Genomic DNA, 18,968 nt, shown 5'->3' with positions numbered 1-18,968 from the left:
TCATTCTAGCTATATCCTATGCTTTGTGTGCTTTCCTTCTTAACAGGCCCCTGTGCCATGTCACATCATCTACTGCTCTCGGTGTGACATCAATACCATGAAGCACAGGAAACGTATCTAGTATATATTTTTAAAATAAAAACCATATTAATTTTTTACAATAAAATCCATTGTGTCCCCCCCTCATTATGTCTAAAAACAGCAAGTCATCACTTTTTCAGCTTCTCCTTGCAAATGGCTTTACTCAACAATTTAAAAATAAAACACTTTTCTGGATCAGCCTTGTGTCAGATGAAAGCCTTCCAAATTTAAGTTATATTCTACTAATGTAGCACTTTAAGTACCTCTTATATATTCTTATATTTTCTATGACTGGATCAGATTTGAATATAGTTTTCCCATTTGCATATTCAGATGGAAATTCATATAATTGATTATATGATTCTTGCTGTAAAATGGGATATTAGCAGTAATATTTATTATTGGTATTGTATAAGTGACCATTGGTAAAAATCAGGCTAAAGACCTCACAGAATTAGTCAAAAAAAAAGAGATAGCTCCAATTTGATGAGAACGTAAGCAAGAATCCAGAAACATAGGTGTTTAGCTGAACATATTTTCACTTTTAAGGTCAATTCTCAAACTGTATTTGATTATGCACCTTCTGTATCCATATATTCCACTCAAAACAGGGAAGCGAAAGGGAATTTTCTTTCAGTTTTACCTTTTTAAACCAAAAAGGCACTGAACAGAAAATAAATAAATAAAATAAATAAAATAAAAATAAATTAGTTTTCTGTTGTTGTTGTTTGTTTTTGTATGTATTTTAACTAAAGCCCCAACAGAACAGCAGAGAACATGGCTTAAATAAGATTAGCAGACATAACAGTAGAAATAAACAAGAGATCATGGACACTGAGTGTCCTCAGTGCTGTCTCAAAAGAATCACTTGCCTGATCCACTTCTACCTAGAAAGAGTCAAGGTACCTTCCAGACACTGCACAAGATAAGGTCTACAGTGCTTCCATATTTCAACGCCCCCTCTCACATAGATATCTAAAATGTCAATTGCTCTCAGATTCCAGTCCTCTTTTGGATGTTGTTATCCAGTAGGCTCTGGACCTCTCCTTCCACCAACTGTTCTTTAGTCAGAACAGGAAATACACAAGATTCTTAGCACATACTCAGACATTTAGTGTTCTCATTGATCCAGACACTTTTATACAAAGCAAGATGGCAGACATCCGGCCACACTAAGATACTTTAACTTACCCAAAAAAAGAACAACCCTCATGAAACTACTCACAAAACAACTTCATACACAAGTTTTAATATTCTCTGTGTTACCCTTGACACTGCTTGAGGCAGATCATAAATGGAAGTTATATAAAGTGATTTGCAGCTGTGAAAACTAGTTCACTGCACAATTTGCATAAAGTATTGTCCATGACATTCATTGAATATCACAATAATAGTCATATGAAGGTGAACATCCATATGCTTGCAGGATCTAGGCCTAAAAATATAGGTTTTCACAAGTCCCCTTGAGACTCCATACCTTGCTATCTAATTAAAACAAAAGGGTTCTGATCCAAAAACATACTCCCCCCCACCCCCCACCCCTACAACTAAGAAGATGATGGATTGGATTGTTTTGGTTTGGTTTATTTTACCATACAGGTTCTACCTGACTGTTGATTACAAGCAGCTAATTACAGTGGGAGCAAGCCTTCACCTTTCTTTAGGGCTGGATAATCTTCAATCTTATCACACATCCCATCCGTATCCTCATCACAAAGTCTTTGTACAAACTACATCAGAATATGTCTTCATAGCTATTTTTAGACAGCAAGAAATCCCCATTTTTCCTTTGTTTTCCTGATCTGCTTCTCTAAATAGCTCTTCTTCTGATGGACATATATCTCTCTTACTGCTCCTGTTGTGATTTAAATAGTTTTCCCCCATTATTCTTTAGAACTGCATTGTATCATATCATGAAGCATCTTGGTGAGATGTAAAATGAAAACCAAGAACCCAGAGCACCCAGTTAATAATTACTTCTTAAATCTTCATTCTTGGTTTATCACTTTAGAGGCATCAATTAAGTCTTTACTCTTTCTTTTAATCAGGATTTTTATGCTGAAATTAAGGCAGCTTTATGTTCATATCTATACCCAATTCTAAATACCTCTAATTTCAAATCCCTCCAAGGATTTAATCTTATCTGTAGAAAAGTTAATACTTCATTAACAGATACTAAAAAGAGTTAAATATGTAGTGAAAATTAAAAACAAAAAGTATATGTGCAATACATTAGCAAGAGAAGAATGTCTATCCACCATTACAGAGCCAGACTTCATGCTCAACCTTACAAAATTCTCTTTCACTCTCTCTCACAGACAATGTACAGTGAAAAGTTCAATGCACTTCAGATTTGAAAGACAGTATGAAGAAGTGAAGGTACAAGTAGAAGCATCAGAATGTAGAATAAATATTGCTACAAGTCACCAAACAAATGAGAGAATGTACTGCAAAAAATTTATGACAACAATCATAGAATAAAGAGAAAAATGCATCTTCAGCTGGAAATAAATCATTCTACAACATGAAGAGATCATAAAAACAAATATCAGGAAGCTGTGGAGACAGCAGAACCTCAAATTACATCTACTGAACAATAATAAAAAGTGGAGCCCACAAAAGCTAGTGTATATTTCATACTTACAACAAATTGCTCATTACATGTACTTTTGTATCAGGGAAAAAAAAAATAAAAGAAAAAAATAAAAGGGGGGTTTCTTTGCCTGAAAACTCCTGTGGGAATAGTGCAAGCATAGTTAATTAATTTGGTGACAGTAGTAATATTTTAAATTTGTTCTTGTTGCAGAGGAATTTAAGTACAGTGTGAACAAGCACCAAACCACTCATGGATATATTATTCAAAAATATACTTGCTAAGCAGGATACGCACAACAGGAGAATACAATTGCTATTCTGCTGTTTCCAATCTGCAACACTCACCACATATCCAAAAGGATCAAGGCTCCTGTCCCTTCGCTCCAGCTCAGATGGGATGGGCGGGGTTCTCCCAGTAAGCCAAGTTACCTGGACTCTTACTCCAGCTGCATTCCATTCTGTGGTTTAGGGTCTGGATGTTTCTCCTCCAGTGTGCCCTGCCAAATTGTTTCTGGAGATTCAGAACTACTGCAGTTAATAGTCAATACAAGGATAATTTTGAAAACTCTTATCTAGGTTATTAGTAAACAAAGGTAAATAAATTCATCTGATTTCATTTTAAATCCACACAGACGTCATAGGTTCAAAATGTTAACTGAACCACAGAAATTATCAGATTCTTATTGACTTAAGAAATCTCGTGAAGAAAGCATAAAAAGAGTAGAGGGGAAAAAGAGGGTATATATTGAACATAGAATTAAATGAAAATGACACAAAAGCAGGAAGGTTTTGGTTTTGACCTACTCCATTTTCCTTATTTGAAATGAGTTGTTTTGACATTTTAAAATAGACTTCTCTTCAGAATCATATGAGATCAACTTGTCATCCATATTAATATATCTTTGAGCTGCTGTGATGTTTAAGTCATTCTGAATGGATCAACTTCTTGAGATTTTATTAGTGGAAGTTCTTTCATGTGATATGATGTAAGATATCAGGGTAATGGAAGCCCATCTCATTTCTTCTTAGGTCAGACATGCTGAGGAAGAGGAAAAGAAGGTATGACTTATAATTCTGCTCATTTTCAATGCTTTTTTAGAAAATCTGTATCGAATACTACTAATTTTGTATTGCTATTGCAACATGATGGAAAGCATAGTAATGACAGCAGAGCAGCAAGTTCCCAGGGTGAAGCAAATGAGAGTTTGCTGAAATGCAACAGCTGCAGGCACAAAACTAAAGAAGCTACTTACCTTCAAAAGGCCTCAAGTATGCAGGGATCTCCAGCAAAATACCCTTGCCTCCACCATCAGCCCTTAAATGAGGTTTGGGAAGAGCACTGCATGCACCTGAGCTCTCATGGGCTGGCCCTACCTTCCTACCAGGTGCTCAGTCACCAGTTCAAGCCGCAACTTAGCATTTCCACTACAGCTATCAAGCATTCACGCATATTTTTCCCAGTTCCAGGCAAGTGGGCTCTCACATTCTCTCTAGCAAACAAGATTTTAAAAAATGAATACAAATTAAATTCAATTATGCTTTATGTTATTGCTAGTATTTGCATTTCATTCAACTCAGACCACTGCCATTGCACACTTCCTTAATGCTTAGCTTCAAACTGTATTCTCAGATGCTAATCCAATACTGCATTTTTAGGCTGACGTTTCTCCATCTGTACCTTTTCACCCAAATTTCAAAGGGTTTATCATTACCTTGGCTTTTGAGAGTCAAGACGTTTGCATTTTTATGCTTCTCAGGCTTTTAAAAGGACAAGTCACTGGTATCCTTACAAACACTCTCTGCTCTTGCTTTGAGTTATGAAATGGAGCCTGGTGGCTTTTGACTCTTCTTGATTTTCTTTTTTTTTCACTGCAGGTGTTTTGGTAATTTCACTACAAACCATCACCACATACACTTGTTGGTGAAAAGGTTCTGTGATAAAATATAAAGCAAACAAACAGGAGTATAAATCTGCTGAGCATGCTGCCCTTGTATAATTTGGCTTCTGAAGGATTTTTTGCAGAATGATCTTTGCAATAGGAACAGGATCCTGAACAGGATTCACTCAGCTTAGTGTTTATATTCAGGATCTAACTGCCATATCCATGGCAAAGGAAGAATCCAGTCCTTCCACATTCATAATTGCTGAAATAATAAACACCATTTCCTACCTTGGCAGCTTCACAAGACTAGCCTTGAGGATTTTGTTTGCTAATTTCTTTGCCTTCACAGCTGAAATTGTTCATAAGATTCCACAGGAATTCATTAGCTTTTTTGGAATACCAAAAATATATTTTTTTAACAAATCTGGAATTTGTTTAAAAAAGAATGTTACAATCTGGCTGCAAGGCTTGTGTTATATCTAGACTGTCAGAATCCTTGAATCTCATGTTTCATGACTGCATTTTCTTTTAAAAAATACACGATAACAGCTACCAGAAGAAGAAATAGGTGACTCCAATAAGAAAAACATAAAAAGTGGGGAAAAAAACAAGAACAACAATCAGACAATATAATTTCATTTATCTCTTCTTTTTATTTTCCCCCCAGTATTTAATGATGTTTCTCACTGCTCATTCATAATTCAAAACAGTGGGAGAACAAGAAAGTCTAAACAAAATATTCTACTACCATACTCAAAACCCAGAAAAAAAAGCTGCAGTGTGGTTGCTAATCTCCCAGGACAGTCATTTTAGCTTCACCAATATAAGCAGTTCTTCTTAGTTGGCCTTTATTCAGAAGGTAAAAGCTACGCTACTTTATTAAAAGGACACTTTGAACTTGTCGTAAAAGTAAATAACAAGAATCTAGGCACTGCATAAAAGAGAATGATGAGCTGTGACAATGGAAAGAAATGTTATTTTCTGAACTAGATGTCAAAATTCAAATCATAGAATTCTTAGAATTGGAAGAGACCTTTAAAGGTCATCTCTTCTAACTCCCCTGCAATGAAAAGGGCCATGCATAGCTAGATCAGGTTGCTCAGAGCTCCTCCAGTCTAACCTTGACTGTCTCTAGGGACGACGCATCTACTGTATCTTTGGGTAATCTGTGCCAGCGCCTCATACCCTCACTGTGAAAGGCTTATTCCACGTATCCAATCTAAATCTACATAAATCTACTAATCGCCCCTGTTTTAGTTTGAAACCATTCCCCTCATCCTATCACTGCAGACCCTGCTAAAGGGTCCATCCTCTTCTTTCTTGCAGCTCCCCTTTAAATACTGAAAGACAGCTCTGATGTCACCTCAGAGCCTTCTCTTCTCCAGGCTGAGATGTCAATGCTTCATTGACATATGCAGCATTTTTATAAAAGATGGTTGAAAATGTTTTCCAATATACTGCAGACTGACTGTCCAGATGACTGAAACTAGATTAATATTGAACTTGAATATAGATCAAATCTAAGAAAAAAGTTTCAGAAAAATAGCATACAGAGGTTTTCTTCAGCCTCGTAAAGTATCAATAGATATTTAAGGTTAAAGACAGCCTTGTTATTTCAGTGACAAAGTAGAGCACTGATTTGCAGAAAGTGATTGGCAAGCTGCTTGTACTGCTCAGTGTTGAATTCTATGAAATATCAAGTACACGGTGTCTTACAAGTCTTGAAAAGAAACAGCAAAATGTCCAGGAAAGAACACCTTCCTTTTAGACTTCAAAATTGCATTATATTTTATATTGAAATAGACACATAGGATATTTCTTCAACCTGACATCCAAATATTACATTCTAAATACTTCTAGTGCCACATTCTCTAAAATCCTTACTAATGTTTTCCAGAATAGGCCAGAATTTTCAAGAGGAATGCATATACCATTTTTATAGACTATACAGTCTGTTCCTTACTTTTAACAGACAGAAACAATTGTTGTGAGTCCTTTATTAGAGTAAAACTATGCAAATGCGTAAGACAGAAATCAAATATGCATTTCTAAAAATACATATACTTAGGGCCAGACTAGGTCTTTGAAGATTTTCAGAGCAAGTAAGAAGAAGCCTGTTTCCTTCTTCATTCTGGTGAAGACAAGAAATGGGGTCACTTCTTTGAATTTCATAGGTATCTTACACTTGGATCTTTCGTTTATCTCAGGTAACTCACTTATATAATTTGACAGTTATGGGATAAACATTATTGTGAGAATGCTATTATTGTTAAGACAGTTCAGAAAAGTGGCTTGGCTTTGTTGCTGTTTGCAAAATAATAGAATCACATACTCATTCTTAAAATGTGATAAAAATAAGGTTTATTGCTTAATTTTATTTGTTTGCTTGCTTGTTTGTTTTCTGTAATAATAACACCTCAATCTTCTTCTGCAGTCACAATAGATCTAGACCGTGGGGCAACAACAGAACTGTAGGTGAAGGTAGGATATAGTTAAGGGAGCCACAAGGTGCCCAGTTCTTAAAGAGAAAAATAGTAGCACTAGAGATGAACTTTTGTTCTTCTTGAAGAAAACAGAAGAAACAACTTCAGCTCATAAGAAACTAAAATGAAATCTATAGATCTATTTGTAACAATTATCTTGGTATCAAAGAAAATCTTGGAAGCTGTCATTTGCTCTTCCTTTTCCCTCTACTCCTTCTGTTAGTTTCTGACAAACAAGTTGTAGAAAAAGTGAGTACAAACATTGACTTTTGGTGATAATTAATTTCACAGAAGATCTTTATTTTCACCAGATAATTTTTTTGGTTGGTTGGTTGGTTTTAAAGAGTAGTTCGATAACAAAGCTTGTTCAGCAGAGGAACATATTTTTTGCTAAAGTTAGCTTCTGAGTATCACTGAGAGTGAGAGTCAATGGAAATAACAAAGTGACAATAAACAACTGAATTGGTTCTTTACCAAATAAACCTAAAGCATTCATAAAAAAAAACCCCATATGTACAACAGAACTCTAGAAGAAGAAAGGAATACTAGCCCTTTCAAATTGTTCGTGATTAAACTTCATTATTAATGACAATATGCATATTGTGTGTTGCACAGAATAGCTCAAATAAATGAGTAAATTGAACGAAGTTTAAGATTCCATCACAAACACAGGCCGAACAATATCAGTAGACTAAGTGCAGAATCGTAACAGAAAACTTTCTTGGGATAGCCTTGTCCTTGCTGTGTATATTTGAAAGAGCCAATGGCAGTAAAGAATAAACTGGCACATTCACAGGAAAACTACTAGTTTTGACCAAATAAAAGTCTAAGAAAGCTTTTAGGTGAACTAAATACTAAAAAAGTCTAGGAAATGAAAGAAAAAACTGCCTCTGGTTACTTGAATCCCCCAAAGGATATTACAAGGATTAAAACAGAAGTATGTATTTCACAGAAGTGGAAAGTACTGAGTTTAAAAAGTACTGGGAGTTTTCATTCTTTTCTCAAGGAAAAATCTCAAAAGCCTAGAAATTTGACTGAAAATTAAAGCAATTGGCTTAACTATTGAAGTAGACTACAGGTTCAGTTCTGCCTTCTTAAGAAAGTGGTAGTGCTGCTTACCTAATATGGCACATTTTACTTAAGATGGGCACATTTATAAAACAAGCCTCTTGCAACTTAAACTATACAAAAGATGTCTGTCAACAGCTGGCCTGGATCCATAGCTAGTACTAGTTAATGTGCTTGTTCTCATTTACAGAAGCTGACACTGATTGTTATTAATTTTCCTGTTCAGTCCATGTACTTGAACTTGGGTGCTCAGAGGCTGTTTGGAAAGTTCTGTCTGTTCTGAAACACATAAATCTCAGATTGATGCTTTTTGTACAAGGCCAATATATATCATCTGTGGTTGCCATTTAAATATTTTATTTTTTATCCCCAATACTTGGATAAATCTGCTACCAGTACATTTTCTCTAGATTGTTACAGATGATGCTGCAGCCTACCTTTAATGTTTTTAAATCTTAACCTTAAAGTTCACTGATGCATGTGCTGGAAAATTGATATTAAGCTTGTTCACCCTTAAAAATTCACTATCCTGATGGTCTTTGTCATAAAGCAGAGGCCTGACTCTAAAGACCACCTATAAAATTTTGTAATATTGTATATGAAAATAGCCTTATCTATTAAAATAACTTCCCCACTTTGGTGGGGCTCTGTGTGTATTCATGAACTACCCAGTCAAAACTAATTCCAAATCCAAAACATAAAGCAATATGAGAGAAATGAAAATATACAAATATGCTTATAAATTATGGTTCATCTGAACATTTGTACTTTTAGTTATGTGATGTATAATTAACAAGAGACACAGACCAGGTTAAAGTATGTATTAAAAGAGAGTTTTAAGCTTATAAACAAGAACAACAACAAAACAAAACAAAACAAACACAAAAAACACTGTCTTCTGGGTTTTCACTAATGAAACAGAAGAGTTGCGATATGCAGTAATGAGTGTCAGATGCAGAGAAGTCAGTGGAGCAGATTTCTGAGGGATTAAAGCTTTTCATGGTGTATGTATAAAGAAAGAGATTTATTAAAAAGAGTTGCTGAGGAATAAAAGGGAAAAATGCCCTTTCTTTTGAAATACATTTTCCCTAGCCACCTTAAGAACAGTAACAGTAAATAGGAAAGCTAAGCAAAGAATTACTTTAGTATGTGCACTTAGAAAAAAGAAAAGAAGTGCAAAAAAACTGGCCAGCTGGTAAAAAGAAAAAAAGTAGAATTAATGTGCCTTTGTGTATCAGATTTGCAAGAATGCAAATAGTGCAGCTTTTGGTCAGCTAGTTTAGAGATTAATTTCAAACTAGTGACTTTTTTTTTTCCTTAAGGAAATGGATTAATAATAGACAGGTCATAAGTATGCAAACAGGGCTGATTCTGCCATAAAAGCAGAATAGGTTGCCAACTAGAGCAGCAAAATATCAAGGGCAGCAAAATTAATTGTGAACATAGTTTGTGGATCTGCAGATTTTTTTCTGCATTGTCTCCAAATGTGTGTCTTTTTGACTTGTATGCAATTGAATGGGTCATCCAGTGGATCCAGTAAATTTGACATAAATATGTCCATTTTAAACTGCAGAGATATTTTGAAAAAAGCCTTTGTATTATCATAAAATATACTAATGTGATAAACGTAACTTTTCTTGAAACTCATAATTTCCAAGAAGCCTGTGGATTTTTTCTTTCAAGTTTCCCTAAATTGCCACCTAAAAAAACAAGACTGCAAGAGTTAATTCTTCTTTATAAAAGAACCTCAGATGATTTGTGGACAAAAACAAACAAACAAGCAAGCAAAAAAAGTCATACACTGGCACAGAAACAACAAAGCAAAACAGATGATTTGATAGTATCTTTCACTTCTCAAATTGAAGTGCTGGTTCCTCCTCCCATTGGTGGAAAATGTTGGAATTCCATGTGAAATTAACTGAGTGGTACAGATGACATCAAGAAAAATTTATAAAACTCAACTAAATGGACTTGAAATCAAATGCTATTGTATTAAAAATTAATTAACAGAAACTTTAAGATCACTACGAACTCACACCACCATCTTTTACTATTTCTATGTGCTCTCTGTCTTTCAAATGACAAGTCACATTTGTGCCTTTGCATTTAAACAGTCCTGAAAAAACTAAAGTTTAAAAGATATATGAACAGCACCTCATAAACACTTTGCATATATAATGTGGAGGAAAACGGCTGCAAGGGAAAGGATTTCTTTGCCTGTGAAAATTAAAGATGGAAGGGAATGAAGAACTGGGGAAGGAGGGAATGAAGGACTAAAAAATGGAAGGAGGAAGGAAGGAGGGAGGAGAGAGCAAGAAAGGAAGGGAGGAAGGGAAAAAGGAATTCAATTTTGTGCAGAATAACTCAAAGTGGGGTGAAACGAAAAAATGTGTCTGGGCAAAGAAAGAAACATTTCTACTTGTCACGCAGACACGATGAGAGGACTGCAGAGTTAAGGCCAAGACATATTTGAATATTTCTTGTATTTCCACTTGTTACTGTGGGGTTTAAGTTTGCAATGACATACTGTTTTGGTATAATAGCAGTCTGCTTTCATTGCGTTCGAGACTCAGCAGATATGTTATATAAGTGTGTAAGGAACTATGTCTATTAAATTTCAAGAACCAATTTTCTTGTGGTGCTTTATGGTATCATTTATATAAGCCTTTACATCCAACAGTGTCTTAGGGTTTACTATATAACCCGAGTGCTTGGATTTGGACATTTGAGCACTACATAGACATAAAATGTCAGTCATGATATGATGATCATAATTAACTGATTATTAATGCGCAATAAATTACAATAGTAACTTTATCTGAATGAGGAAGCATTCACTTTACAGACGACATGTTTAAATGCATTTTGTGACTACAATGTTAATGTTACCAAAGCAAACAAATGGTGCATTTCTAAAACACATTTCATCTTTATATTTCCACATATAATTTTGTGTCTTGCATAGTTTGAGGTATGTGAGGGCTGTTCTAAAGCTAGTGCCTCTGATTTTGTTGGCCACATTGTCAGAGGAGGATGTTGGTAGTATGATGGCACTGGTTGAACCAGAACTGGTGGGAACCTGTATTTCATAGCATGTTGATGCTATGTGTCAGATGGCTGCAGAAGGACAGTCTGACAGAATGGCATCTGACATGGAAGTGCATACAAAGCAAAGGTTTGTCACTGAATTATTCCATGGCAAAAAACATCACCAAATAACATTCATCAACACTTGCTGAATGTTTATGGAAATTAAACAATGGAATTTTAGTACACTGAAACTGTGGGTGGTGCATTTCAGCAGAGGGAAACAGCAACACTGAAAGGCAAGACACATTAGGAATGATCTTGTACCGCAGACATATCATGTAATAATGAAAGTCTCAATCAGTTGGCTAATGATGGTATGTTAAAAAAAATAGTACTTTGTAGCTGAAAGTTTCCTTTAACAAATAGTGTCATTACGCTCTTCGTATCTGTTGTATTTTCCAGAGGAAAAACAAAACAAAACAAACAAAACAAACAAAAAAACAAACAAAAACAGGTATTACTTTCAGAGTGACAACTGCATATTCAAAATAACAGAGACTTCTAAAACACATGTGAGAATTCATTTTCAACAGTTGATCAACACTGTTTTAAACTTTTAGCCTTCATTTATAAACTATGAAATGCTACATTTAAAAATCTTACTTTTTGTACATTTATCTCTGCATTTGAGTAAGTTATGGCAGTTTTATGTCAGTGAAGAGCCACAGTTTATCACATGCTAACAAAAATAATGATTATTGTTTCTCACAACTTTGTATTTCACTCAAGGCCAGTCTAAATATGGATGTGCGTTTATGTACACACACACATTTGCATGTAAAAGAATATACATCTACCTATAGGTAAAACAATCTTAGTTGTTTTTTTTTTATATATACATTACTACGTGGTAGACTGAATCTTACTTACAAAATATTACTGGCAAGTGCTAAAAATACAAATAAAGATTTTTTTTTGTCTGTTTTTAATTTTCATGCAATCTTATTTTCACTTTCCTCATCCAAGATAAAAAGTAAAATTGCCAGAGCCCTGTAGTAAACAAGTTTTCTAAATCTTTTTTGATACAATTATAATTTTTTATCACACAGGAAAACTAATTCACAAGATAGCTCAAGTATGGAACTGTTACTAGTAAATAATTGCCAATATAATGTTGAGGCTCTCCAGGAATTTTTATTGACCAATCATTATGAGTGCAACACCCATTAAATCATTAGCTGCTCGGAGGAGCTTAGACTATGACTCATTAGCGATGGTTTATTTACTAACTCTATCCCATACAGAGGATAAGAAAGTTATTGCAGTCCATCAAATCATCACCAAAATCTTCATTTCCATACCAACAGCCTGATACTTTGCTTATGAACAGGCTATGCACCTCGTTACCCTCTTCTGTGCAGTTTGAGTAAAAATTATCAGAACTTGCTATTGGGTGATCATTATTTTTTGGGGGACTGATCTATCATTCCACCATCTCTAATGCCTATATTAGCTTTCTGTGTACTGTAGAAAATTTGTCATTCAAGCCAGAGAATAAATTTTTGCAAAGTTTTGTGTAACTGTTGGGAGCATCATATGGCTCAACTTATAGCAATGGGAAATGGCCATGTGAGTACCGGAAGAAATCACCACAACAGTGGCTCAGGTCTTAGTGTACTAGAACAGCTCTGAGAGCCTGTGATTTAAAGACACTTGGAAGTTTAAAGGACAAAATTAACTGATTTGGGAAAAAAAAAAAAAAAAAAAAAAAAAAAGGAAAACAATCAGTGTGGGAGTAGATATAATTGATTTGGATGACAAGATGCATGCCACAATTGTTATCCTGTACTAAGGCAATGGTAGCAGAAGCTCTGTAATTGAAAACTGAGTGGTGAGAAAATTGAAGGGTTTTCTCCAGCTCAGAAGAGGTTGCTATCACCTTAGGAACCAGACTGTTTCAGGCTTTTATATCTTCATGTTGCCAGATTAGCTGATTGAGAAAACTGTTTATATTTTTGTGATGCTATTTACCTCCATATCTTGGATGTGTCTGAATGTAGGGCTAATTTTCATTGATTTGAGTTTCCAAATTGTGATAAGAACATTGATGTCTATAAGCTCATCTCTAATCCACTGGTCTGTTCCCTGAAAATCTTGCAGAAAAATAAAATAAAACAATGAGAAGTGATGTAAAAGCTGTTTTTTCTTTCCCACGAGTGTGTGAAACGAAAATGAAAAACAGTTTTTTATATAAGGTTTCTTAGACAACTATATGAATCACATGATTACCCATCAGTGCTAATGAGCAACAAATACATGCATACATAATGTACAATACGTACATAGGTGTTAATTTCATCAGGATTTTCAATAAAAAACTCTGAAAGACTAAATGGAGCCACATTACTACAACCTAAGAGTTGGGAGAAAACATCTTGCAAGACACTCCACAATGTCAGTCCTTTGATGATTCTGATCAGGCATGTGACTAGAACATATTTTTCCAACTTTCCATAGGGAGTACAGCTGTTTTTGCTTGGTGAGAAAAGCAGGAAAGGATGTAGGGCAGGAGGTGAATCTAAGTTATATAAGGGATCGAATCACAGGCAAGGAGCAAACCTTCACCCTACATGTTACTTTCTTCATTTTTGCCGAACAATTTTTCTGAATGTAAGTCACTTCCTCTGTTTTTGCAGCTGAGCAGAATTCAAAAGTAAGTTCAAGCAATGGAGAACTTTCTCTAACTCATAAATATGATTAATGAAAATGTGGTCACATCTGCAGCCTGCAAGCAACAAATAAATTCAGGATTTAAATCAGTAGAACAGTGTACAAACCAAACAAAGACAAAGCTCTTCATCAAACTAAAATTTGGATATACTTTAAAATATCAAAATACATCAAGGTAGAATGCAATTAGCTCAGAAAGAGCAGAATCTGCTGCTTATCTTCCTATTCCTTTTCTTCTCTTTTCACTTCTACCACACATGGTGTTACCTAACAGTAGTCTCAAGGAGAAGATCTGGTTGACAAGGAGAATTTATCCTCCTTGGAAGGTCAGATACTATTTCAGTTTTCTACTACTTTCCTCACAGCTTATCATGTGGCTCAGGAGAGGCTGGAGGAGAAGAGCTCCCACTGCTTTATTTAAACTACAGCCTTACTAAGGAAGATCTGCTGGACCTTTAAGAGTACACTACTTCACAGTGGTTGTATGGTCATTATGACTGTTTCTTGACCCTAAGGTTATTTCTCTACCCAGTCATTTCTACAGATTCTTAAACTATTATCACAGTTTGCATGAACTCACTCACTGTATTCCCGGAACTTGATCCTGTCTCTTTATGAACTCTGTGCAGAAATAGAATTGGCCATAGTATATTTAGGTGTTACTAAATATTACTTCAATGCCTTTTCCCTGATTGGGGACTATGTAGGAGATTTAGTGGGACTGCGGTCTGTTACGATACTCTCCTTTTTATGCTGTAAAAGACTCTCCCATTTAAAGATAGTAATGTGTCTTAAAGTGCAAGATGAAGGCACTGTTGCTGCTCATATGGCTGACCTCACAACAATATGTATGCATGGACCTACCTATTGTGCAAGCATAAGAAAACTTATATGATGGGAAACATCAAAAAGCTCTGGCTGTAAAGTGCCAGAAGATTGATCTGTGCACGAAGTCATATTGCTCAATGGGATATATTTACCTTAGGAGTTTTCACAGGAATTAATAATTACAGACTGTTTTCTGTAACTTTCTGTGCTAGTAAATGTGAGACAGCAGACCTGCCGAAATAACAGGCAGACTAATTAAAAAACTCATTTAAATGAAATATTTCCTTTTCTATTTTATAGTAGTTATACTACAAGTGTAAGGCAAAATATCTTAGCTCTGTAATTGAAGGAGCTGTATGATCATCTGATATTAGAATCACAAAGATAATATTTATGAATGATCTCAAGACATGAAAAAATATTTTCAGAATGCCTTTTAGCTGGTGAGCGTTGAGTCCAGAATGTGTCATGATACAGGAGTAGCAAGGAGATATGAGTATCTAATACTGAAATAATATTGAGAAAGCAGCAAAAACATTTTCAATACCTGGAGCAATCTTTCTCCATACATACTGGAGCACTTTTGAGATGTCTACTCTTTAATATGAAAAGTAATTTTTCTTTGTAAGTATACAAATATTTGTGATGTAATCCAGTTGTGTCCTATTTGATTTTCTTTCTGCCTGTTCTTTTCAGTTTAATGGAAAGATAATGTTTCAAACATCAGGGAAGAGAAATAGATCACATAAAATTTCTCCTACTGTATCTCACAACTTAATGTTACATTGATGTTGAAGTCTACTGTTGTTTAATCTTTTTTTTTTTTTTTTTTTTTTTTTTAACTTACATTCTCCTTTTTCCTCTCTTCTTCCTTTTTATCCCTAATGGCAGCACTTTAAGAATAAAATTTTCATTCACACAGTATTTGGAATTGTCATCTAAGACAGTGGTTCACATACAGCAGAAGTGTGAACATCAACTTTCACCTTTTTCTTCTCAGTGGAAAAAAGAAATAGGAACCAATGAGAAATTCAAACCACGTTTACTGTTTCAAAATGTTCCCCTTTGATTCAGCCACCAACAGAAATAATAATGTCTCTCTGGAAAGACCTGCTAGATTTAAAAGTTTCTTTCAAATCTCCTTGTGGTAGGAAAAAAATGATGATATTAGAGAGAAGTTCCACACAAGAGAGCTTTGGTGCTGCACTGTTCTTGAAACGCCAGAGCGGATTCAACTCAGGAATTGCTCTAATCTATCCTTTTTTTCCTTTTTTTTTTTTTTTTTTTTTTTTTTTTCTGGGGGGGACACAGAGAATATTAAAAAAATATGTTGATCTTTCCAAAAGCAGGATTTTTTTTTATTATTTTATTTTGTATGTGTGTGTGTATACTTTTTCTCATTATAGAATGTATCATCCACTCATTCACAATAGGTTGTCTTTTCATGTGCTGGGTTAAAGCTTGTGGTTGGATAATTCTTATATTGAAATAAAATACCTTTTTTTTACTACAATTGAGCGTTTTCAGATAGAATGGACGCTTCACTGAATAAATGAAATAATTCAGGAAGAATTAATCTTACCATTACGCCCTCTTACTTTATTCATCTTATTCTTTGATGATCATAAATAGATAGATCTGTTATAAAAAGAGAAGAAACACAACAGCAATATGATCTACGTGCAAACATGAAAAGTTATATGGCTTTTTTTTTTTTAACATTTCTTTTTATTGCAATTAAAAGAAATGAGAAAATGGGACTCCTAAATGAGTATTTATTTGTTTATTTGTTTATTTATTTTTCTGTCTGGGTAGAAGCACGGAGAAATTAGAAGTTGTGCAGCAATGAATCCTACAACTTCATTATTTATTTGTGGTTTATCATGGTCTTCACTTAAAGATCATATAATAAGAAAGATCAAGTATTTTTAATCTATGTAGGTAGGTATGATCCTTTTCTCCAAGTTGCTTCACATATAAAATTGATGGCTGACATTCTATTCTATCCCAAAGTGGAGTAGATTCACATTCAGACAGTCTTAAGTGTTATCAGCTGAAACTGCACTTCAAATGTAAAAGCTATGTACTTGGATAGAAAAGGAAGTGAGAAATAACAGTAATGATAATATTCTGTATGTGTATATATACTCTTTTTTTTTTGTATGTATACACATGGCTGGGCATCATCGGGTGCATATGTATATATGTATGTAATTGTATGTGTAAGTATACATATGTGTATGTATACACACACATATAAATTAATAAATACACAACTGGGAGTTTACTATGTAGAACTACAACTGGGAAATTCATACATCTTCTAGCCCAGAAGAATAACAAAAACAACCATTTTCAGGGAAAAAAAATAATTTTCAGTCATATTTTGGATTGGTAAGGTTTAAAGATGAACACCATGGACACAAATTTGGGAGATGCAAAAGGAGTTGGGAGATGAAAGAGAGAGAGCAAATATTCCTGCGCATATCTGAGATCTACTAATTTCTGGTTTACTTCATGCTGCTGTTTCCTCAATCTTAGCTACCACTTTATGTTTGCAATGAATTACTTCTTGATATTTAGATGGAACCTCTAGCGTACCAGTTAGTGCCCACTGTCTCCTCTACTGACCACCACCGCAAAGGGACTCTTTCCATCTACTTTGCATCCTCCCAAGTGATTAATAGATATTGATGAGATCTTCCCCAAAGCCATATCTTCTCCAGGCTGAACACTCTCAGAACTGCTATCCTCTCCTCAGGACACATTCCTGGCTTATGTTTTTTGGTATTTGCTTTTAACCAAGACTTCTCAGTCCTTTTCTGTAAAGATACTTTAAGGTGGTTGTCCCCCAGCAAGCATCAGTGCCAGAGGCTGCTCCTCCCCAGGTGAACGACTCTGCACTTCTGAACTGATTGGAACATACAAATTACAGCACTGCATTACAAATCCTGTGTGAAATCTCTTGACCCAGTAATTTTATTAATGAAACTAAACAGTCTTTTTAATGTCAATTTTTGCTTCTTTAGTCTAAAATGATTTTCCAGCATTATCCATCATTGCAAACCTTTTACCATTTGAAACAATGGTTCTGTTACAAGAAGCTTTGATTATTCTCACTTTTGTGATTTTTAGCTTTTATTTATTTTTCCTTCCAATGCTCTGTTAGCTATTATTACAGCTTACTCACCAGCAGACAAGAACAAAGATATTAACAATGCAGAATCCATGGCAGGAAATGGAGGTGGTGAATTAAGAAACAAAAGATTCAATTTTATTCCCAGTAAAGAAACACACCTGCTTTATGAAAATCTTCCTTCATTTCTAACAGTTACTTCAACAGTGAGAAATACCTGGAGTTTAGAGTAAATTGCTGACTTTTTCCATATTGAGGCAGTCACCCTTCTCTTGTGTTTTCCAGCTTATAGAATACATGATGCCGCTACTGAAATAATAGTAAGATTAATCAAAAGCATTATTTAAATATTTATTTATTACTAGGCAAACATAGTCTTATTTCTTCTGCTTAAGTTGATTGAAAGGTAGTGTGAAGTTTTTGTTTTTTTGGGTTTTTTTTTTGCATAAATTACAGCTGTAAAATAAAATATTTATTAAAATACATATATATTTTTTAAAAAGAAATTCTGAAAGCTTTCTGATTACTGTGTGTGGATACTTGAAAGAAGGTTAAATTTAAGAAGAAACATTAAAAAGCACTATGTATAAAAACTGGCAAAATAATGATTTATACTAATGACTGCTATAACACACCAAAATACTGGCATTTATCACTATTTTGCATAGAAATACATCAAACAAATCTATAAGTATTAGGTATGCTGACACTGTTCTCCGCCAAACAGTTATTTCTTCACTGACATATCAGAAACTTCATCTGTATTTACTGATGATAAGAAAGAAAGAATAATGGTTTCTACTAACACAGTGTAGCACCAGGACACATTTTGATCATTTGCATTTTAGCAGTATTTTGCCTTCTCCCATCTCTCTTTACCTGTCCTCCCCTAAATTCTTAGATCCTTACATTTCTACATCCCAAAATCATACTTTGAAGATAATGACATATATTCTTTCACTCTCTTAAGATTCATTCTGCATTTCCTCAAGGGCTTGAGTTTAGTCTGTAAACTGCAGTCTTCTGCTTCCTACAGGTCAGTGACTCAAGATTAGCACTTGAATAAAAAAATTTCCAAACCAATAGGTCTTTCAAATGAATTGCAAACACAGGTTGGAGGAAACTAATAAGACG

This window comes from Coturnix japonica, chromosome 4, assembly GCF_054131305.1.
Source record: "Coturnix japonica strain WE chromosome 4, WE-NBRP24, whole genome shotgun sequence".
Classification (NCBI taxonomy): domain Eukaryota; kingdom Metazoa; phylum Chordata; class Aves; order Galliformes; family Phasianidae; genus Coturnix; species Coturnix japonica.
The sequence above is the reverse complement of the archived record's forward strand: the minus strand, read 5'-3'. Positions refer to the sequence as shown.